This window comes from Saccostrea cucullata, unplaced genomic scaffold (genome assembly GCF_032062105.1).
Source record: "Saccostrea cucullata isolate Sc308-1 unplaced genomic scaffold, CSIRO_AGI_Scuc_v1 ctg2461, whole genome shotgun sequence".
Taxonomy (NCBI): Eukaryota; Metazoa; Mollusca; class Bivalvia; order Ostreida; family Ostreidae; genus Saccostrea; species Saccostrea cuccullata.
The window spans coordinates 38221-59016 of record NW_026935543.1 but is presented as its reverse complement, the minus strand read 5'-3'; the positions used below and the strand labels follow the sequence as shown (position 1 = coordinate 59016).

Here is a 20796-nt window from a genome sequence, read left to right as displayed (position 1 = left end):
AGTTGCTTTCAATGTCTTATTTATTCAAATTTGGATAATATAAAAAAAAACAATTATGGACTTTAAGTGTTCAATATGGTTATTCACCAGAAAAATATAAATATATATTACTCCACTGCGCAATACTGCTCTGCTATGATCATATTTCCACAAAAAGGATGTCGTTAAAAAATGATATGGTGAGTCACTATAATTGTTGTATCTATATATTTCAACGCTGACAAAACGCTTTGAAGTAGGTTTAAGCAAAACCATGAAGGTAGGTATAAAAAGTATAGAACGTTTTGAAGTCTAATATTGCAATTTTCTAATTTAGGAAAATTATTTTACAATTAAAATAAACTGTATCATTTAATTTTTCCTTAAGGATGATATTTTTAAAAATATTTTCAATGGGTCTAACGTTACGTGAATTTTATAACTTTGTTTAAAATTAATATTCTTTGCATACGCTCTTTGAAAATGAATTGAAATACTATATAGCATTAAGAAAATTTTGTTGGATCAAAATACACCATCTCTTAGGTCAAGGTTGTGTTGATTCTATATCTAAACTTTCCTAACTGCTGAAGACGAGGCTTGATTGATCGATATTTAAGTTTCCTAAAAGAAGTTCAAATCATTTGAATCGCAAAATTCCTGTGAACGGCTTCAAACGGCACTAAGAAAGATTTAAAAAAAAAAAACGTGGATTCAAATCTCGGCCGTGACTTGACCCAAATCTATAAAAATATTTAAAATGCTCGCAACTTTGAAGTGGGAGTTACGTGACCTTCGGATGAGACCTTAAAAACCGAGGTCTTGTGTCACGGTAGGCATTGGTACGATAAAGAACCCTCATTGCTATTCAGTGCCGAGTAAAGTTCTAAATGTGGAACACCGGTACATGGTGACCTCTCGATGTGAGTATAAAAAATTATCCCAGACAGAAAAAAAAACATACAATCAAGAAACCGTATCTGGTTTGCACCACTCATCAAGACGTCAATTGATGAATATAAACATTATATGCACTGACTAGAAATACAACGTAGTGAGAGAATTAACCGAAAACCTGCATTTATGTTTCTTTGTTGTTTAAGATCCATCTAAAGAATTGTTCACTCATATGGAGAAGCCACTTCTTGCAGAGTGGAGGACTAAAAATCCAGACCTTTACCAGGCACTCAAGGTCATTGAGCCTTGACGGATTTTTTTTCATGTCATCACTAAATGCTTACGGAACCCAAGTTTATACCGGTTTAACATCATTCCGCAGTGGAATTCGAACTTTGGACGTATGTAAGGATCAGCCAATTAATCCTCGACTCTAGAGCAAACGCTCCACAGGCGCTTGTTTCGTATTCGGGGTACCCCCTACTTAATTTTACCAAAAGGTACCTAACTCATTTTCAGGCACCCCCTCTTCAGGCTCATATTTCCTGAAGATACATGTATCATTGATTATCATCCTACTTTAAAATAACATCGTTTGCTTTAAGATACTTTTCTCTGGTTAATTAAATCGTTTCAAATGTTTCTGGTCGAGCTTCTTTATTGTAAACTATTTATTTATTCCTTGAATACCTTTTAAGATTTTCATTGGGACTCAAATTTCCTGTTGCAGTAAAGACCTCGGAATGGAAGCCTCTGGGTTTTTTTTTCTCTGTATCACCACTTATCGAGCTAGGGGCCATAATTTTCACACTTTAGGGAGAGGGATAATTGATTATTGCATATACAGAATGTATGACAAAAGTTTGGATATAAATTACATTACTAGTAAGGCTAGTAATTTTTTATGGTTTTATATGGCACGCCAAATTCACAAAAATGAGTTTCATCATAGTTTCATAGTTTCACAATCGATAAACTAGGTTTATCGGTTGTAAACTATAGTTTACGGACTGTAAACTATAGTTAACAACGTTAATCTATATTTTACATCCGTAAACCATAGTTAACGCGATAATCTATGTTTCACAACCGTAAACTATACTTAACACTGAAAACTATCATTTGCAATTGCAAAACATAGATTATCTGATTACATCTGATTTGTAAACTATAGTTTACAAACCGTTAACTTTAGTTAACGATCTGATAAATATAGTTTCACGATTGTAAACTATACTTTACAAACGTGAATCTATGTTTATCAACAAAATCTATTGTTAACGCTTATTACAGACAGATAAACTTAGATTATCATTCGTAAACTATAGTTAACAACCGTTAAATATAGTTTTACAGATGAAAACTATACTTAACGAATCGTTAACTATAGTTTACGGTTTGTAAACTTTAGTTTACAGTCGATAAACCTAGTTTATCAAATGTGAAACTAAGTTTATCTCAATTTTGTGAATTTGGCTTGCCATAGATTTATTTTCGAACCCCCAAATCCAGGGGGCTCCATGAATATCACAAAATTTTGTTTGCTATTTCCCAAAAAATTTTAATAGTAAATTTGCAATTTGTACGCAAATTGGTGCAGCGGTATCAGGGGAGAACGATGAAAATGTTCACGCATATAGATTAAAGAAATAATTCAAGTAACCTTTAAAATTATTATACCATCCGTTTGAAAACTGAAAGGCTATAGAGTGATCAGGATGTCCGTCCGTCTGTTTCGCTTTGGGTACCCACCTCTTATCCACAACTCCCTATATACCTCTGAATGAATTTTAATGGGACGTTCACAGAATCTTTGTTCAAAGTGCCATCGTGCACATCCTATTTTAAATTTTGATCCGAAACCTTATTTTGGGTTTCCCATAACAAAACATGGACAGCGTCACACTCTCTCTATACATTAAAGGGTCCCATTCTTATCCGCAACTCCTATACCACTGAGTAAAAATTAAATTCTTTATGATGACATAATGCAATTACACACTTCCTATTTTACTTTCTGATCTGACACTAATTTAGGGTTTCACAAAGCAAAACGTGGACTTTGCCATGGGAGGCGGAGGTATCATTTAGTAAGCTCACAATACCTCTAGTTATAGCCCCCGCTTGAAAAGTGGGAGGGTATTGTAATGTGTACTGTACCCCTGCGTAGGGTTCTCAGGGGATGAAATTTTCTCTAACTCTACCGGAGTTTATGATCTAATAATTCAACTATTCACAGTATAACAATTTTTCTTACTTATCGGGGTTTTTCATCTATTAACGGGGGTATCATTAAGTGGAATCATTGCTCACAGCACCTCTAGTTGATGTACAGAATTATAAATGATGGAAGAACTTATTTATGGCTCTAAATATAAAAAGTTATTAATCAGTTTTCAGGTGTATTTGTCTTTGTTTTGATTTTTGTATCCTTGGATTTGCTGGCAATGCCTGTGGAAGGTGGTTGGTGGAGATCTAGAAAGGAGAAGTTGAAAATAACAATAAAACATAAAACAAATGCAGCAGAAGAAAAACGAGTTGTCCGGTAAGTACCATCTTTAGTCGATCTTATAAGGGTTAAAATTTTGTTTATACTTCGGTTCATCGATATACTCTGATATGAGAGATCCCAGTAACACTAAAATATATAAATGTGTATAAATTAAATTTGTCAAGATGAAGTGTCTCTTCTGTCCAATGTTGCCCCGCAAGATATATGCTCTAATTGTATTTCACTTACATAATACATTCTATATGGGTGAGCAGAGGGTTTTATGAGCCATAGCATTATCTAAATCTTTGGAAGAGTCCAAAAGAACTACGCTTAATCCACGTGTTTATTTTCACTCGAGAGTTTTTCTTGCATATGGAGACGCCACCGCATTCCAGTGGAGAGCTGCAAATTTTTGTCCGGACTTCACGTCCCAGGGTGGGATTCGAACCCGCGACTAAAGGATCAACTGCTTACTTTGCGACTCTTAGAGCAGTCGCTGTAACCACTGCGCCACGCGGAGTGTATTTCTCTCCTATTTAGCTCACCTGAGCCGAAGGCTCAAGGGAGCTTTTCTGATCAAAATTTGTCCGTTGTCTGTCGACGGAGTCGAACGTAGTCGTCGTCGTTGTTGTCGTTAACTTTTCCCATTTTCGACTTCTTCACAAGAACCACTGGGCCAATTTCAACCAAACTTGGCACAAAGTATCCTTAGATGAAGGGGATTCAAGTTTGTTCACGGGGAGACAATTCTGAAATACTGGTAGTGAAAATTTTATGGTATGTTTTAAAAATCTTCTCAAGAACCACTGTGCCAGGAAAGATGAAGCATCCCCAGGTAGTGTAGATTCTAGTTTGTTCAAATCATGACCCTCAAGGGTATGGTGGGGCCACAATGGCCGATCCAAGTTTTAAATAAAAATATATAGGAAAATTCTTTAAAAATCTTCTTCTCAGGAACCACTGTACCAGGAAATGTTGATTGATTGATTGTATATTGTTTAACGTCCCTCTCGAGAATTTTTCACGAAGACGCCACCATTTGCTGATAGAGAGCTGCAAATTTTGTCCTATGCTCGGCACTCAGGGCCTTTGAACAGGGAGGGATCTTTAATTTTCGTGCCAGCACCTACTGCGACACGGGGCCTCGGTTTATACGGTCTCGTCCGAAGGACCGTCCTCCACGTCCCGCAGTGGGATTCGAACCCGCGACGTAAGGATTGACTCTTTACTTCGCGACTCTAGAGCAGACGCTCTAACCATTGCGCCACGCGGGCAGGAAATGTTGAAACCTTGAGGGAAGCATCCTTAGGTAGTGCAGATTCAGATTTGTGTAAATCATGACCCCACAAGGGTAGGGTGGAGCCACAATGGCCGATCAAAGTTTTACACAGAAATATATAGGAAAATTTGTTAAAAATCTTCTTCTCAAAAGTTAGCAAAGGTATTAATGATCATATTTATATGGAAGCATTCTCAGGTAGTGTAGATTCAGATTAATTCAAATCATGACCCCTGGGGGTAGGGCGGGGCCACAATGGCCGATCAAAGTTTTACATAGAAATATATCTATTAGGAAAATTCTTTAAAAATTTTCTCTGGAATAGCAAAGGCATGAATGATCATGTTTTTATGGAAGCAGCTTCAGATAGTGGAGATTCAAGTTTGTACAAAGCATAACCCCTGGGGTAGGGCGGGGCCACAATGGCCGATTAGTTTTACATAGAAATGTATAGGAAAATTCTTTAAAAATCTTCTCTGCATGGAATAGCAAAGGCATGAATGATCAAATTTTTATGGAAGCAGCTTCAGGTAATGTAGATTCAATTTTGTTCAAATCATGACCCCTGGGGGTAGGGCGGGGCCATAACATGGAATCCGAATTTTACATAGAAACGTAGAAAAATCTTCTTTACAAAATAGCAAAGCAATGATTAATTTTTCTAATATGGAAGCATTTTCATGTAGATTGTATTGGAGATTCAATTTTGTTCAAGTCTTGACCCATTGGGGTAGGGCGGGGCCACAATGTAAGTTCAAATGTAAAGGGCAATAAAGTCACAGGTAGTCAAAGAAATATGCAAGCATCCTTATTTAGTGTAGATTCAAGTTTGTTCAGATCATAACCTCTCCCTTTTAAGGATTGTATGGAACCTCTATTGGGTTGGTTTCAACTTTTTAATTTTAAACTGATTATGCTTTTTTCCTAGCCACATTGCTTGCTTAAATTATTTTGTACCATAGCATAAAATACAGTGCAGATGGTGAAATACAAAACTTACTAAATCGGAAACTCTGCAGGATGGAAGAGAAAAGAAGAAACAGCCATTCACATTAAAAAAGAAATGCTGATGCAAGGGATTAAAGAAGGGTCCGATATCGTAAATTGTCGATTTAGAAGAAGGTTCTTGTGCTAGGGCGGGGCTAAATAAATTATATAGTGAAAATGTATAAATTCTTTGAAATTCTTCTTTTCTTCTCATGGACATTAAATACACCAACCATAGTTATGTTGAATGAGGCTGCCTCTTCCAAAATCGTGAATTTCATGGCCCCTGGGTCAGGGCTTCTTGTGTTAGGGAAGGGGTCTAATGTTTATATAATGAAAATGCATTAATTGCTTGAAATTCTTTCCCTTTGCTCCTGGGTATTATGCCAATGATCTAAATACATATTTATGATGAAGAAAGCCAAAATGGTTAATTTCCGGGCCCCTGGGTGAGAGGTTTTTAGAGGAGGGGGTTACATAATCTGAAAATTAATTAATACTTTGAAATCCCTATTTTGATATTAATCATTAATTTATGATGAAATAAAATTCATGATAAAATTATGAATTACGTGGCCCCAGGGTCAGTGGTTCCTGTGAGATGGGGTGTACAACTGGTTAATTAGTGGAAATACATTTTCTTTTTGTTACTCTGATCTACCTCTGGGTATTGAGTAACCAAAGTAAGCATGCTAAGTGTATAATAATGATACATGTAAGCCCCTTAAGTTTCCCTTTCATGAGAAAGAAAAAAAATAGGATTTTATATACATGTTCATTTAGGTATAGATATGCATGATCAAAAATATCTTTTTTTCAGTGGTCAAAACATTGTGGAAAGAAGTGATCCGATGACATTGACCTGAACTGCTAGAACTATTTATGATAGTTTTTGGTAATCTGTTATAAAAAATAATGAATAAATTTTATTGCTCTTATTTTAATTAGTTCATTTAATAGTGATATATACTTGTGATGGGTTCATGTATATATCGTGTACATATATATGCACATAATCAATAAAGGTGGCTGTGTTGATTACCCTATATTTCATTTTTATGTGCTGTTATGGCAATTAAATACATTGATTAACGTTGAAACTTCACTCTGAAACTTTTATTTTGCATGATATTAACAAGATCAATTAAATATAAATGACTTGCAATATAAGAGAAATTACAAATTTTAGTTGTTTTCGAAGTATCAATAGATCCACGAATTCATGTCCATCATAAAATTTTAGATGTTATATTTCAGAACTACATTGTATTCTGTCAACAATTCTCCATCCACGAAATCAAATCCCAAAATTTTCCTTAAACATCGAAAATTTGAACCCATAAAAATAGGTAATTTTACAGTACCTCAATTTTCATCATCCAACAATTTAAAAATACCCGGTCAGGAAAGGATGACTGCACTTAACGCCGTTTTTTTGTCAATTTCAATCTCTGTTGTCACATTTATTTTTGCCTTAAGTCATTTGTTATAGAGTTTGGTCTATTTCCAAATAAAATGCGATGTCAAATTGGTTATAAACTGCGTTAACGCAACAAAATAATTTGTTGTTTTCTTCTTTATTGGGAAAGAAGAAGCTATGGTTTCCATACAAATTTTGCCCTGTGATTTTCTAAAAAATGAAACTGGTGTAATAATTGAAAACTCGTGCTTTTTAAATAATTGAAATCCAATGCAGAAAAATCATACAAGTCATTTTTCTCACATGTGATTTTAAATGCTAATTATGACGTTATGAACATGTGCATTTTCCCGTATTTTCTTAAAAAGTTGCAGAAGACACCAATTTTCAATGGAATTTTCTTTCAGATAACATTGTCCATAGGCATCGCCCACAAAGATCTTGAGATATGTGATTTGTTATTGAATTATGCACAAAATATCAAAAAATTAATGTGGGCGACGGCTGTGGACACTGTTTTCTAAAGAAAAATCACCCTTAAAATGTGCCATTTTGAGGCTTTTTCTGTTGAAAATAGAGAAATGCTTCACATTAATGACGTCATATTTGCAGAATGGTAAACCTTCATGCCATATTCTTTCCTGATTTATCAGAGTCATTTATTTAACTAATATTTAAGCCAGTTTCAAAATCTTTTGATGTCATTACATTTTTAGGGCGCAATTAAAGCTAAAACATACCTTCTTCTTAGACTTATCTGCCCTTGATTGAAGATAAGATTTTATAAATATGCCTAAGAGGTGGAGCTAATATTGTAATGAGTGGTCTGAAATTAGAATAGTTACTGTATTTATATTTAGTGCATTTCTCTCTCTCTCTCTCTCTCTCTCTCTCTCTCTCTCTCTCTCTCTCTCGTCTTATGTTTGTCACTAGTATTTTTTTAGTTTTCAAATAAAGTATATAACTAATAACAAATAACATCGACCGGTGAGAAGTAGCCATTGATAATCAACTGCAATGGCTGATGTCAACAATTCGCATGTTTGAATACAAATACCGACTAGCTCAGTCGGTAATGCACAGAATCAATATTATTGAGTTCTGGGATCGAGACCCGCTGACAACAGTAATACGAACTTTGTTTTTCCTTAAGTTTCTTTAATAATAACTTTTCCCCATAAATTAGCATGCTGAGGACAGTATGAATTCATTTTTATTTACTTGATTTTATTTTGGGTGTTCATGTTAAGCAATGGTTCAAAACACAATAAATAAATCCCTTTTTACTCGTAGACTACGAACATGTAGAGACATATAATACACTCAAAAATATATAAATATAGTAAAATGAAACGCTTTTGAGATAAATATTAGAATAATGTTATAGATATCTAAGAAAAAAGAATAGCCCGTGGCTCGATGGGAATGTATTAAAACAGAAATGGACAATCACAATCGCCCAGCAGAATGCGTGTTTCCTAACATGTCACGTGATGGAATTTTAGTATTCACAGAGTTACCTGGGTATAAAAATCACGTGGTTAATTATAATATTCAACAGGTAACAACGTGGTCAAAATGGCCTTTTTACTATAGAGAAAGTGAACACACGAAGAAAAAGTTTCTTCTCTTTTTAACCATGATCGCATGTTTGTCTATTGATCTCCTTTAAATATGAGGTAATATATATAAATATACAACTACCATAAAAAGGAGAACAATAGACAAACATGCGCTGACTCTGTATTAAGTCTATAAAAAGGTGGGCGTACTCATTATCCTATGGAGATTCCAAAATATGCGATGACCCCTCCATATAAAAACGACTTCGAACTTCGTGAATACGAACTTTTAATTAACGTAATTACACAAAGTTACGGTTAAGACATTGGTCATTTTCACGATTAAAAGAAAAATACCCAAAATTAATTATGTCGCAATTTCTAAATTTCCTTAAGTGCAGTCATCCTTTACATTTTCGAACCAATGTGCCAATTTCAACCAAACTTGCCACAAAGTATCCTTGGGTGAAGAAGATTCAAGTTTATTAAAATGGAGGGCAAAGCCCTCTTCCAAGGGGAGATAATTATGATTTAATGAAAAATTGATGGTATCTTTTAAAAATCTTCTGATGAAGAACCATTGGGCCTGGAAAAATGAAACTCGTGTGGGAGCATCTTCGGGTAGTGTAAATTTAAGGTTATTCAAATCATGACCCCCGGGGATAGGGCGGGGCCATAATGGCTAATCAATTTGAAGTTTTACATAGTAATGTATAGGAAAAATCTTTCCTCAAGAACCATTGGGCCAGGAAAGATTAAACTCATGTTGAAGCATCCTCAGGTAGTGTAAATTAAAGTTTGTTTAAATCATGACCCCAGGGGTGAGGTTGCGGCCACAATGAGGGCTCAAAGTTTTGCATAAGAATATATAGGAAAAAATCTTCTCCAGAATAGAAAACTTTTGTTTAGTCAAATTAACATGTAAGCATCTGCAAGTAGTGAAGATTTGAATTTATTCAAAAATTGATGTCCCCGGGGGTGGTGGTAGCGAGGGGTCACATTGGGATATCATATAGTATTTTGGAAAAATCTTTAAAAGTCTTCATTTCAAGTATGGCATAATTATACATGTACGCCTTATTGATATAATGACATTCTCAAATAAATAGAAAATTTACATCCCCCTACCCAAACAAGTAAACTTTTCAATACTGATTTGTGTTTTTAGCTAGCCCATGTGCTCAGGTGAGCGATGTGGTCCATGGGCCTCTTGTTTTTTTTTTTTTTTCATGTCTTGACAAGATAGCAGGCCTACCAGGCTATTCTCTTTTACCATGCTGTTTTAATTTAGCAGAGTAAATGCGAGACTAGCGTGGAGTCCCTGACATTTTGCTATGTATATATTTATGATCCATGAATAATTATTAATTTAATTTATCAAAATTATTACATTTTGTCTCTTTGTGGAGATTTCTCACAGTCTGCTCAGGTCCCTCCCGTTCTTAGAATTTTGTATTGAATAAAAAACCTTAACTTTTTAAAAAGTAAATATAAAGGTATTTACAATGAATATCTAAAATATTTCAATAAACCTAGGTGTATACATGCTTTATTTCTTGAACAAGCAGTATTGATTCATTTATCAGAATCTGTTCAAAAAGCCCCTTGTCCTGAATTTATTCTTAAAGTTTTCCTTTGACTTGCAGATATCTCCTCAAGCACTTTTGTCAAAAGTTGTTGAATGCATTTTCTGTTGATTTTTTGTCTTAAGAAATAACTCCATATTTACTGTTTTCGTATAACTATAGGTAGGTAATTATTTTATTAGTTGCACTTTATTTTTTTAAAAAAATCATTTTTACTACCTGTTTCACGTTGTGGACTTTTCTGAGTTTTTCTTGATGCTTTTGCTTTTCTTTCTTTTTTTTCTAAAATAATTAATACAGTTATCTTTATAGGAAAAACAATAAAATTATCTATCATCAAAATAATCAGACCCCCTCCCTTTAAAAAAAAAAACACCGATAAATAAATTTCACATTTTACCTGCTCTTGCTTCAGAGATTATTTCCACCAGGTCTTGTCTTTTCTTTTCCTCCAGTAATAAATATAATATTTACTCTTAAAAATGATTTTTTTTCCCCAAATTAGCATTATTTACAAATGTTACAAAAATAAGACTATGCTTACTTTTATAAAATGCAAGCTATTTACAGCCTTACAATACTTAAAAGATTGACATTTACTGTGTTTCTGAAAGTAACATTTATTTTTAAATATTTCTACCTCCTTTTCATGATGTTTTCAATCAAATTACTCTTGTCTCCTGTCTTCTTTCTCCATGGTCGTGGCCCAATCATAATCAAATTTTCATATCTTTAACTTTTTCTCGAAAAAATGAAAGTCAAAGTGGAAATCTGATTCTTTCATTCTCTCATTTTCTATGTACATGTATTATATAATGTATGCAATTTTTCTCGGTAATTTTAATCAATGAATTTCATGTAATAAACAAGATGTGTTTGTGAAACACTGATGCCCCCGTATGGCAACATAGTGAGGATTAAACTTGTCTTGAATGTAAATATTTTATATTTGTACCCAAAGTAGGGTCTCCTAAGTGGAAATACAATTGTAAAATATGAAGGCCCTATCACCATCTGTTCGGCCCTATCACCATCTGTTCCCAAGTTATGGCCAGGTTAAAGTTTTTTTCATAAGTACAGATATCTTTAAGATCAGGGTAAGAAGGTCAAGGTTATTCGTATCCAATGAAAGGTCTTGCCACAAAGAATACATATGTGAATAGGGAAGCTCTAGCCCTAACCATTAAAAATTATATCCAAGGTTAAACAGATTTTAAAAGTAGGTTAAACTCTAAGATCAAGGCCAGAAGGTCAAGGTTATTGTTATTTATTGAAAAGTCTTGTCACAAGGATTACATATGTGAAGTTCTAACCTCTAGCCCTTAAATTAAAAAAAATATGGCTAAGGTTGATGTTTTTTCATAAGTCTGGAAATCTTTAAAGTCAAGGTTAAAAAGTCAAGGTTATTGGTATCCCATAAAAGGTCTTGCCACATAGAATAAATAAATAAGTTTGGAAGCCCTAGCCCTAACCTTTCAGAAGTTATTACCAAGGTTAAAAAATTTTAAAAGTAGGTCAAACTCCAAGGTCAAAGGGTCAAAGGTCTTGCTATGAAATGAAAGGTTTTGTCAAAAGAATTAAATATGTAAAGTGTAGAATCACTAACCTGACCCTTTAAAAGTTATTGTCAATGTTTGCTTTTCAAAAGTAGGTCAAATTCCAAAGTCAAGGTCAAAGGGTCAACGTACTTGGTATCCAATGAAGGGTATTTTCACAAGAATTATAAATGTGAAGTATGAAAGCCCTAACCCTTACCGTTCAAAGGTTATGGCCAAGGTTAAAGTTTTTAACTAGTACGTAAATCTCCGAGGTCAAGGTCAAAATGTCAAGGTTGTTAGTATTCAATGAAATGTCTTTCCACAAAAAATATATATGTGAAGTATAAATGTCCTGGTATCTTCTGTTCAAAAGAAATGGCCAAAGTAAAAGTTTAGAATTTGTGTGCAAAAGTGGGTCAAACTCCAAGGTCAAATTTGGTGGTACCCAAAGAAAGGTCTTGTTACAAGGAATACACATGTGAAATATGAAAGTCATAGCTCCACTAAATCAAAAGTTAAGGGCAAGGTTAATGTTTTTTGCGGACAAACAGACAGACAGCTAGACGGAAGGGCAAAAACTATATACCACCGAAACTTCGTTTACGGGGGCATAAAATATATCAAAAAGATGTTTTTGTGAAACACTGTATCTGCAGATCTGTAGCGTTATGGTTTTATATACTTGTCTTTGACCATAACGCTGCATGCAGATCCCGTAATGCAAAAAAGGTGCAATTTACGGCGCAATATTTTTTGCGCACTTCTATGGAGAATTTCTCCCCTTTCTAGCATTAGTCAATCAATTACCTTTCAATCCCTAAATCTAGACACATTCTGTAGCCAATATGTATATATATATATATATATATATATATATATATATATATATATATATATATATATATATATATATATATGACCGATACTGTAAAGTGGCAAATAAAGGTGATCAGACCCTGAAAGCTGTGAAACATGTTCATATGGTCATGGAATGTCTAAGGAAATACCATTGGTATTAAGGAAATAAAAGCTGTCATTATAAAGTAAAATCTAAATAACTCAGATGAATTACAAAAAATCCTTATAAAAAATAACATAAAGAGTGAATTGAGTAAGTTTTCTTAATAGTAAATTTAGCTTTTTTAATTTTTTAGAGTATGTACAAAGATTAATGGAGGAAGCCTTCGACCTAAGGAGAAGACATCCCTCGTATGAGGTAGCTCAAGAGACATTTCGTCAGGAATGCCCACCACCAATGGCTGCTTTTGGTATCCGAGTGGATAAAGGTGAAGCAGTCAGAAGATACCGGACACGTTTTAACCGGTGAAGCTGCTTGTAAGCAATGAAGAGACTGATGTCAGTGATAGTATCACAAACCTCTAATTCCGTTTTCAAATAATTTATTTGTCAAACAATTTCATTTAATAATCTTCTTTGCTTTGGCATGTAAATGAATTGCCATTCCTTGAACATCTGACTGTAGTCATCAGTAAGACATGTCATTTTACAGTACAATAATATGATTGTTTTTTTTAATATTTATTATACAATATTAAACAGCTGCTGCTTTTTGACATTTTATAAATGTGGCATGTATAAGTTTCTACAACAAATTTATTGTCATATTAAACAGCTGCTGCTTTTTGACATTTTATAAATGTGGCATGTATAAGTTTCTACAACAAAGTTATTGTCAATTACAGTTTATATTGTTTTTAAACAAGATAAAATCATTGTTACTCTTTGTCACTTTTTTGTCTTTAATACATGTAACTCTCAGTAGTCCTTAGGATACTGGAAACCTGTGTACTGCGATGAAGGGAATGAGGTACGAATGGCACTTACAACACATGCTGGGATCACTTTCCTGAATTTCTTACCAAGGCGATGTTAAGACAGTTGCACCTAAGAGAAAGTAAAATAATACACATTGTAGGGGTACATAAAAATTGTGATGTTTATATGTTGATAATTTTAATCATATTACTTTTGTAAATGAGTTTCCAGTATAATTATCTAGATTGCAAAGTAAATTGACAAACCATTTTAGAGTGAATTCAAAACAGATTAAAAGAAAGGCAGTATAATAATGATAGTGTAAAAAAGGCTATATCAGGCTAGTCATTACAAGTATTGATTTAAAAAAAAGTATTATCACTTCGACTACTCATTTAACCTCCACAATTTTCATAATTAGCGCATAATTATATACACGCGCACTCCACATGCTCCACAGTCATTAAAATTATATCAATCGTAATTACCCTTGAACTTTTAAATCAAAACTCTTATCACTATTGACATATAAAAAATATATTGGGTTGTTTAGGAGATTTTAAAAGTAAACTTAAAATTGATAAGGTTGTACTATAAATTGAATTTCTTCGTAGTGAACGTCTACCTCAGCTATAATTAAATGGTAGATATTGCGTCACAGGTTAAATCAGCCAATCAGATCGCTCGATATAGACACACCCCCGCGGTCTATTCTACAATTATTGCTGTTTTTTAGGTCTATACGATGATTTAGCAATGATTATCGGCAATCCTCGGCTGACTCCGCTACGCTCCATTCAATCCTCGGATGTGATAGGTGGAGGAATACGCAACAGATACAGGGACGTAGCATCCGGAGGGGCCAGGGGGGGGCCTGCCCCCCCCCCCCACTTTTTTCCCCAACATAACCTTTACTATAGTAAATGTTCATTGATAGGATGGTTGGCCCCCTCACTTTATAACCAAAGTATAGTGATAACAAGGATTGGAGGGAATAGGATTTTATCAACTTTTTATCAGATATACTGGGATATAATTAAAAATGAATTTTCAAAAGTTATAAAACACATTTTTCATAGGGCCACACTTTGTGACTCGCAAACAAAAGGAGTCATTTCATTAATACATAAAGGGAATGAAAGAGAAGACATAAAAAATTGGAGACCTTTAACAATGCTGAACAATGATTATAAAATTATAGCTAAAATACTCGCCGAGAGATTAAAAAAAGTTCTACCGAAATTAATTCAGTGAACCCAGACCAAAAAGGATTGGTTAAAGGCAGAAACATAAGTGATGCAAATAGACTGATTCAAGATATTATTGATTATGCTGATAATGAAGATTTAGAAGGAGCAATTATATTTCTAGATCAACAAAAAGCGTTCGATAGAATTGAATGGGGTTGGGTAGAAGCAACATTAAAAAGATTTAACTTTGGTAAAAAATATTGCGATTGGATAAAAATGCTTCTTATTAAATCAAAAACATGCATTAAAACTAATGGATTTGTATCTAAATACTTTCCAATCTCAAGATCGGCAAGACAAGGTTGCCCTATTGCTCCATTGCTATATGTTCTTCAAATAGAGCCTATGGCCTGTGCTATTAGACAAAATCCGCAGATAAAGGGTATTTTAATTCCTAATAAAGATAAAAAAATAGAATGTAAAATAAATATGTTCGCAGACGATACACAACTTTTTAATAAGGACGAAGAATCTGTAATACATTCCTTCAATGTGTTAGAAATATATGAAAAAGCCTCTGGGGCAAAAATCAATTTCTCGAAAACAAAGGGCCTGTTTATAGGCAAATCAAAAGGTAAAACACCAAAATTTAAAAAGATACAGTGGATAAAAACTAATATAAAAACTTTGGGGGTAAATCATGGATATGGTATTGATACTAATGCAATATGGTTGGAAAAAATAGAAAAAATAAAGAACAGCTTGCATGTCTGGAAAACTAGGAACCTTACATTCAAAGGGAAAACTTTGATAATAAAAAATTTGATAATTCCAATTATTGGCTATGAAATCGAAATGAGGGGAATACCTGATATATATGCAAAACAAATAAATGACATTGTCTGGTCTTTTATTTGGGATAATAAATTAAATAAAATTGACAGAAACGTATGCTGCTTAAGAAAGAATGGAGGAGGAATGAACATGATAAATTTATTTAATTTTATAAAAAGTAAACAAATAAAAACAATTTATAAAATCATGCATTCAAAATTAGAAACATGGAATGCTATTGGTGAATACTGGTTACAGAGTAAAGATATGCATTCAAGTCAAGAATATTTCTTATGCACTTGTTCAGATTTATCTCCAATTTCCTTAAATAACATGTCTAGTTTTTATAAGAAAGCACTCATCGCATACAGCGAATTTCAGTCAAAATTTGTGCCAGAGAATCGAGAGGAAATACTTAACCTCTCACTATTTGGTAATAAACTTATACAATTCCAAGGGAAAAGCCTATATGTGGAATCATTTATCAAAAGTGGTTTATTAAAAATTAAAGACATTTGGAATGATGCGGAAAATTGTTTTAAATATAACGACACCATTTTTAATAAATTAGTAGACAAAAGATGTTGGATATTTGAATATAGTAAAATAAAATCAGCCATTCCTAAACTGTTTTATCCAATACTGAAAAGAAACAGCTCAGTATCAAAAAGCGAAACAAAACTCCCTTATAAATTAAATAATAATTTACTTATAAAAAGAGATACTAATAAAGTGGAAACCTTTGAAGATATCAAGTTAAAGAACATAGAAAAAATATTAAACAAGACAATAATTCCAAAATGTCAAGAAAAATGGGAAAATATTTACCAAAATAACATACAGTGGAACTTAGTTTGGGACAGTATTTCAAAAATGAAAGTTAAAAATAAAATTCAAGAATTCCAATGGAAATGCGTGCATAATATATTGTATACTGAAGATAAATTATGTAAAATCGGACTATCCGATGGTTTATGCAACCTAGGTAAAAATCATAAAGAAAATCAACAACACCTCTTTTTCCATTGCACAAAAGTTAAAACAACACTTAAATTACTAGAAGTTACAGTGAGATTGCTATAGACTTTCTTCTTCTTTTTTTTTTTTTACACAATCTCCACTGCAACAAGGGTCATGCTTCTATTGATGTTAAACGAATACATTGTTTTTATATATATAAATGGTAAAAATTTTCTTTGAGATACTTATGTGTATATGTATGAAATGAAGTCAATAATTATATATTAGCATCATGTGAAAAAATCTGTGTTCAAATATATTGGAAATATATTAAATAATATTATATTGATCCAGGGAGCTCCTGGCACCCCTGGTGAAGTATTACCAGAGGGCTTCTGCGGAAGTTTTGCCTCACTGTTATGTTGTACTTATTGAATGAATGATTTGAAAAAAAAAAAAAAGGATTGGAGGGAAAAAATTGGAAGTGATAGTAAGTTGGCTTTGAAAAAAGTTTAACCCCCCCCCCCCCCCCCCCCCCCCCCCCCCCGAAATAGGATTTTCGAGTTTGGGCAACTTTTAATTTTCGTTTTTTTTTTTTTTTTTTTTTTTTTTTTTGCTTGCTTGTCAACTTTTTCAGGAAAAAAAATTCTCTGGTTGCCCCCCCCCCACTTTCAAAAACAATGCTACGTGACGTGCCTGAGATAGCTACATTTCTCCGCCGGAATTGCCTTGTCACTCATTTCATATTTCGCTCTGCCTAAAGTTCTTAGAAAAGGTTTCTTTATTAGTGTAACTCCTCGTGTTAATGATAAGCAAAATTAATGTTAGTATTCTTTGAAAGCAAGAACGCAGTGTTGGACGTGCATCAAAGTAACTCGGATTCCAAAAGTATAATATTTGAATGAAAAATAAGATCACATGACTGAATCAGCAAGATGGAAGATCACCGTTGACGTCCGAGGTTATGTGCGAGGTACGAGTCATCCGAGGAACTCCGATTGATGATTTAGACACCTGAGGCCCGAAGGGCAAAAAGGCGCGGATCAGGGATTCTTAAAAGAAAATCATTTAGTAAATAAACTTAGCTAGGAGTTGGGGTCATATTATAATATAGATTTGGCTTGTACAGCTGATCAAGAATAAATGAACTGATTTTTCATGTTTACATAAATAAAAGTGTACTTATTTAATGTAGATGTCATAATATATATCCACTAGTACCAGATTGACATTAGATCCCCCATTTCCCCCCATTAAACTTTGGTTCATGGGCCAATGTGGACATTTTACTATCAAGATTGAAAAATTCACTAAATCTATAATAATTATCATTAATTTTCTTTCGTTACTTTTAACACAATGATGATAGAAGAAACAAAAAAGTAATCTTAAACTCAATCTGTGGTTTGAATTTTCCGACTCACAATAAACCAAGAAAAAAAAACTAAATATAGTACCGGGCATGCCTGCTTTTTAGCTCTACTGCTCAGAGACCAGAAGAGCTTGTGCGATAGTAAGGTGTCCGTCGTCCGTCTCTCTGTAAACAATTTTTCGAAAAGCTACTCCTCCTACAGTTTTGGTCTGATTTCAATATAACTTGACACACAAGTAGACTACATTAAGATACATAATATAGTGCATCGGTTTTTGATTTCGATGACCTGTGTTGCCATGGTTACTAAAAATAGAATTTTTCTATGAAATTCTTTTAAAATGCTACTCCTCCTACAGTTTTGATTTGATTTCAATATAACTTGGCACACAGGTAGACTACACTAAGATACATAAAGTAGTACATTGATTTTTGATTTCGACGAACGGTGTTGCCATGGTTACTTAAAATAGAATTTACTGTGAAATTTCTTAAAAATGCTAGTGTAACTCTTCCTGTGATCTGATTTCAATATAACTTGGCATACAAGTAGACTACACCTAGAAACATAAAATGGTGCACCAGTTCTTGATTTCGACGAACAATGTTGCCATGGTTACTAAAAATAGAATTTTCTGTGAAATTCATTTTAAACGCTACTCCTCTTACAGTTTTGGTCTGATTTCAATATAACTTGGCACACAAGTAGACTACATTAAGATACATTAAATAGTGCATCAGTTTTTGATTTCGATGAACTGTGTTGCCATAGTAACATGGTTACTAAAAATAAAATTTTCTGTGAAATTCCTTTAAAACTCTACTCCTTTTACAGTTTTGGTCTGATTTCAATATTTCTTGGAACTCTAGTAGACTATACTAAGATATATAAAATAGTTAAAATAGTTTATCGTTTTTTCATTTCGATGAACAGTGTTGCCATGGTTATCAAAAATAGAATTTTCTGTTAAATTCCTTTAAAACGCTACTTTTTCTACAGTTTTGGTATGATGGCAATGGCTCTTTTTCTCATCCTTTGTTATAAGTACAAACAAGTAGAGCTACAGTCTCGACAGAGACTTCTGGTTCAAATTAATCTGAGATAAATAGTAGATAATAGTAGATAAATTGTAGTATATTACTCTTCAAATGATCATGAAGTTGACACAACATATGATGAACTATTAGCATTTACAGAGGATACTAAAAGAGCATCAATAAAATATTAATTCAAAATTGATTAAAATTAATTAATTTTTCTTTTAAATCAAATAAATAAAAGAGAAAGGGGTGTTTCTTCTTTTTTTTGGAAGGAGGGGGCGTTAAGGAACTTGAACAGCACAGTGCTCCTCAAACAGAAAAAATTGCCCCTGGAGATTCAGGGTTATTTGTCTGATTTCCGCTCCAAGGGAGCTAAAGTTCCACCTTCTAGGCTGACAAGTTTGATACCATTGTACATGTAGGCGAAATAAAAAAAAAATCCTAGGCCTACCATTGTAAGAATCATTTTTAATTTACTTCCTTTCTTGCTTGTTTGCTATTATAGTTGAAGACTTGGAGAAAGAAAAAATACTCCAAATGATTAATTAATTCGTTGTGTATAAATGAAAAATATATCAATACTATAAGCCAGAAATTCATAGTAGACATGTTCGAAAGCACAACAAACACACAATATATTGTCAGTCCGTGTAGTTGTGGTAAGCAGACTGTGGCGATTGAACGCACCCGCTGAATTGTAAACATCAACAATAACAGAACTCGCGTCCTATTTACAAAAACCGTGTACATAAGTGTGTTCGATTTGCTAAACTCAGTAAGCAACTCTTAGTTCGGAATGACGATACTTGTGAAGGAGTTTTGCTTTCTAATATTTCTACTCTGAATAAAAATATTTTTCTGGATAAAAGTTTTAATATTTCTCATTAATACACAGCAAGATTGCCACTTTTCCTAAGGATTAATAATAAGGTTAAAATTTGTGAAAATGCAAGTATGGGTCAATCAAACCCGCCAAAAAAATTGAAGTTTTAATAACTTTTAAATGAAATAATTTGTTATTAATTTTTGTGTGAAATGCTATTAAAATATATAAGCTGTAATATTATAGGAAAAAATATTGACTTCAAATCTGTTTCCAAGTACCTTTAAACAGAGAAAAGCAGAACTTTAACAGTGCAGGGGTAACAGAGTTTATCAGAGATTTTTCAGAATATCAGGGAATTTTAAGTTCAGTAAGGTGAGGAGTATCCATCCCCTGCCGACAGTTAACACCCGCCGTGTGCTCTTGTCAACTCATGATCGGGTGAACGGAAATATCCGTAAACTACCGGTATTAATGGCTTAACAATAAGCACAGGTATACATATGATTCAGAAGAATTTCAGTCAGCATTTGACCTTATGGTGCATTTTTAACAGATTTTCACAGACAGTAATCTTGAGCTTATTTATGTTGGGAATATGGAGTAGCAGGCAACCGACAACGAATCTTGATCTCCTACTCGTCATTTTTATTTATAAGATTAGAACGTCTTACAAAATTACTTTCTTTTTTACAGTCCTGTAAGCGCGATAGCTGAACGTTTACACTGTTGGATTGAAATGGCGATGGTGTCATTACTCTGAGGGAAATTCACGAGAAATTGAAGCAATTTCATGTTGATATGAAAACAGACAAAACATTCCAATTAGATGATACTAATGGTGAAAAAACAATTATTTTTAATATCTCATAATGGAGTTTTATGAAGAGACTTACTTTTGACTGACTTCTACAACTGAAACAGAGACTTACTCCATATACTGAAATGTAAAAGTCAGCTGTCGAATGTAAAACTAAGTCTCTTCATAAAACTCCATTGATAGTAAAAAAAAAAAATATTCATTTTATTTTTGTACACTTCTTTTATTTTTAGGTGAC

General features: G+C 33.4%; 1 long non-coding RNA gene across 1 annotated transcript; it reads left to right on the top strand.

The window, feature by feature from the left end:
• The first annotated feature begins 210 nt into the window (after window positions 1–210).
• On the top strand, window positions 211–6574 carry LOC134243190 (uncharacterized). The gene is made up of 3 exons (XR_009986992.1): window positions 211–259; window positions 3270–3421; window positions 6457–6574. It is a non-coding gene; the product is annotated as an uncharacterized LOC134243190 (long non-coding RNA).
• The last annotated feature ends 14222 nt before the right edge of the window (window positions 6575–20796 follow it).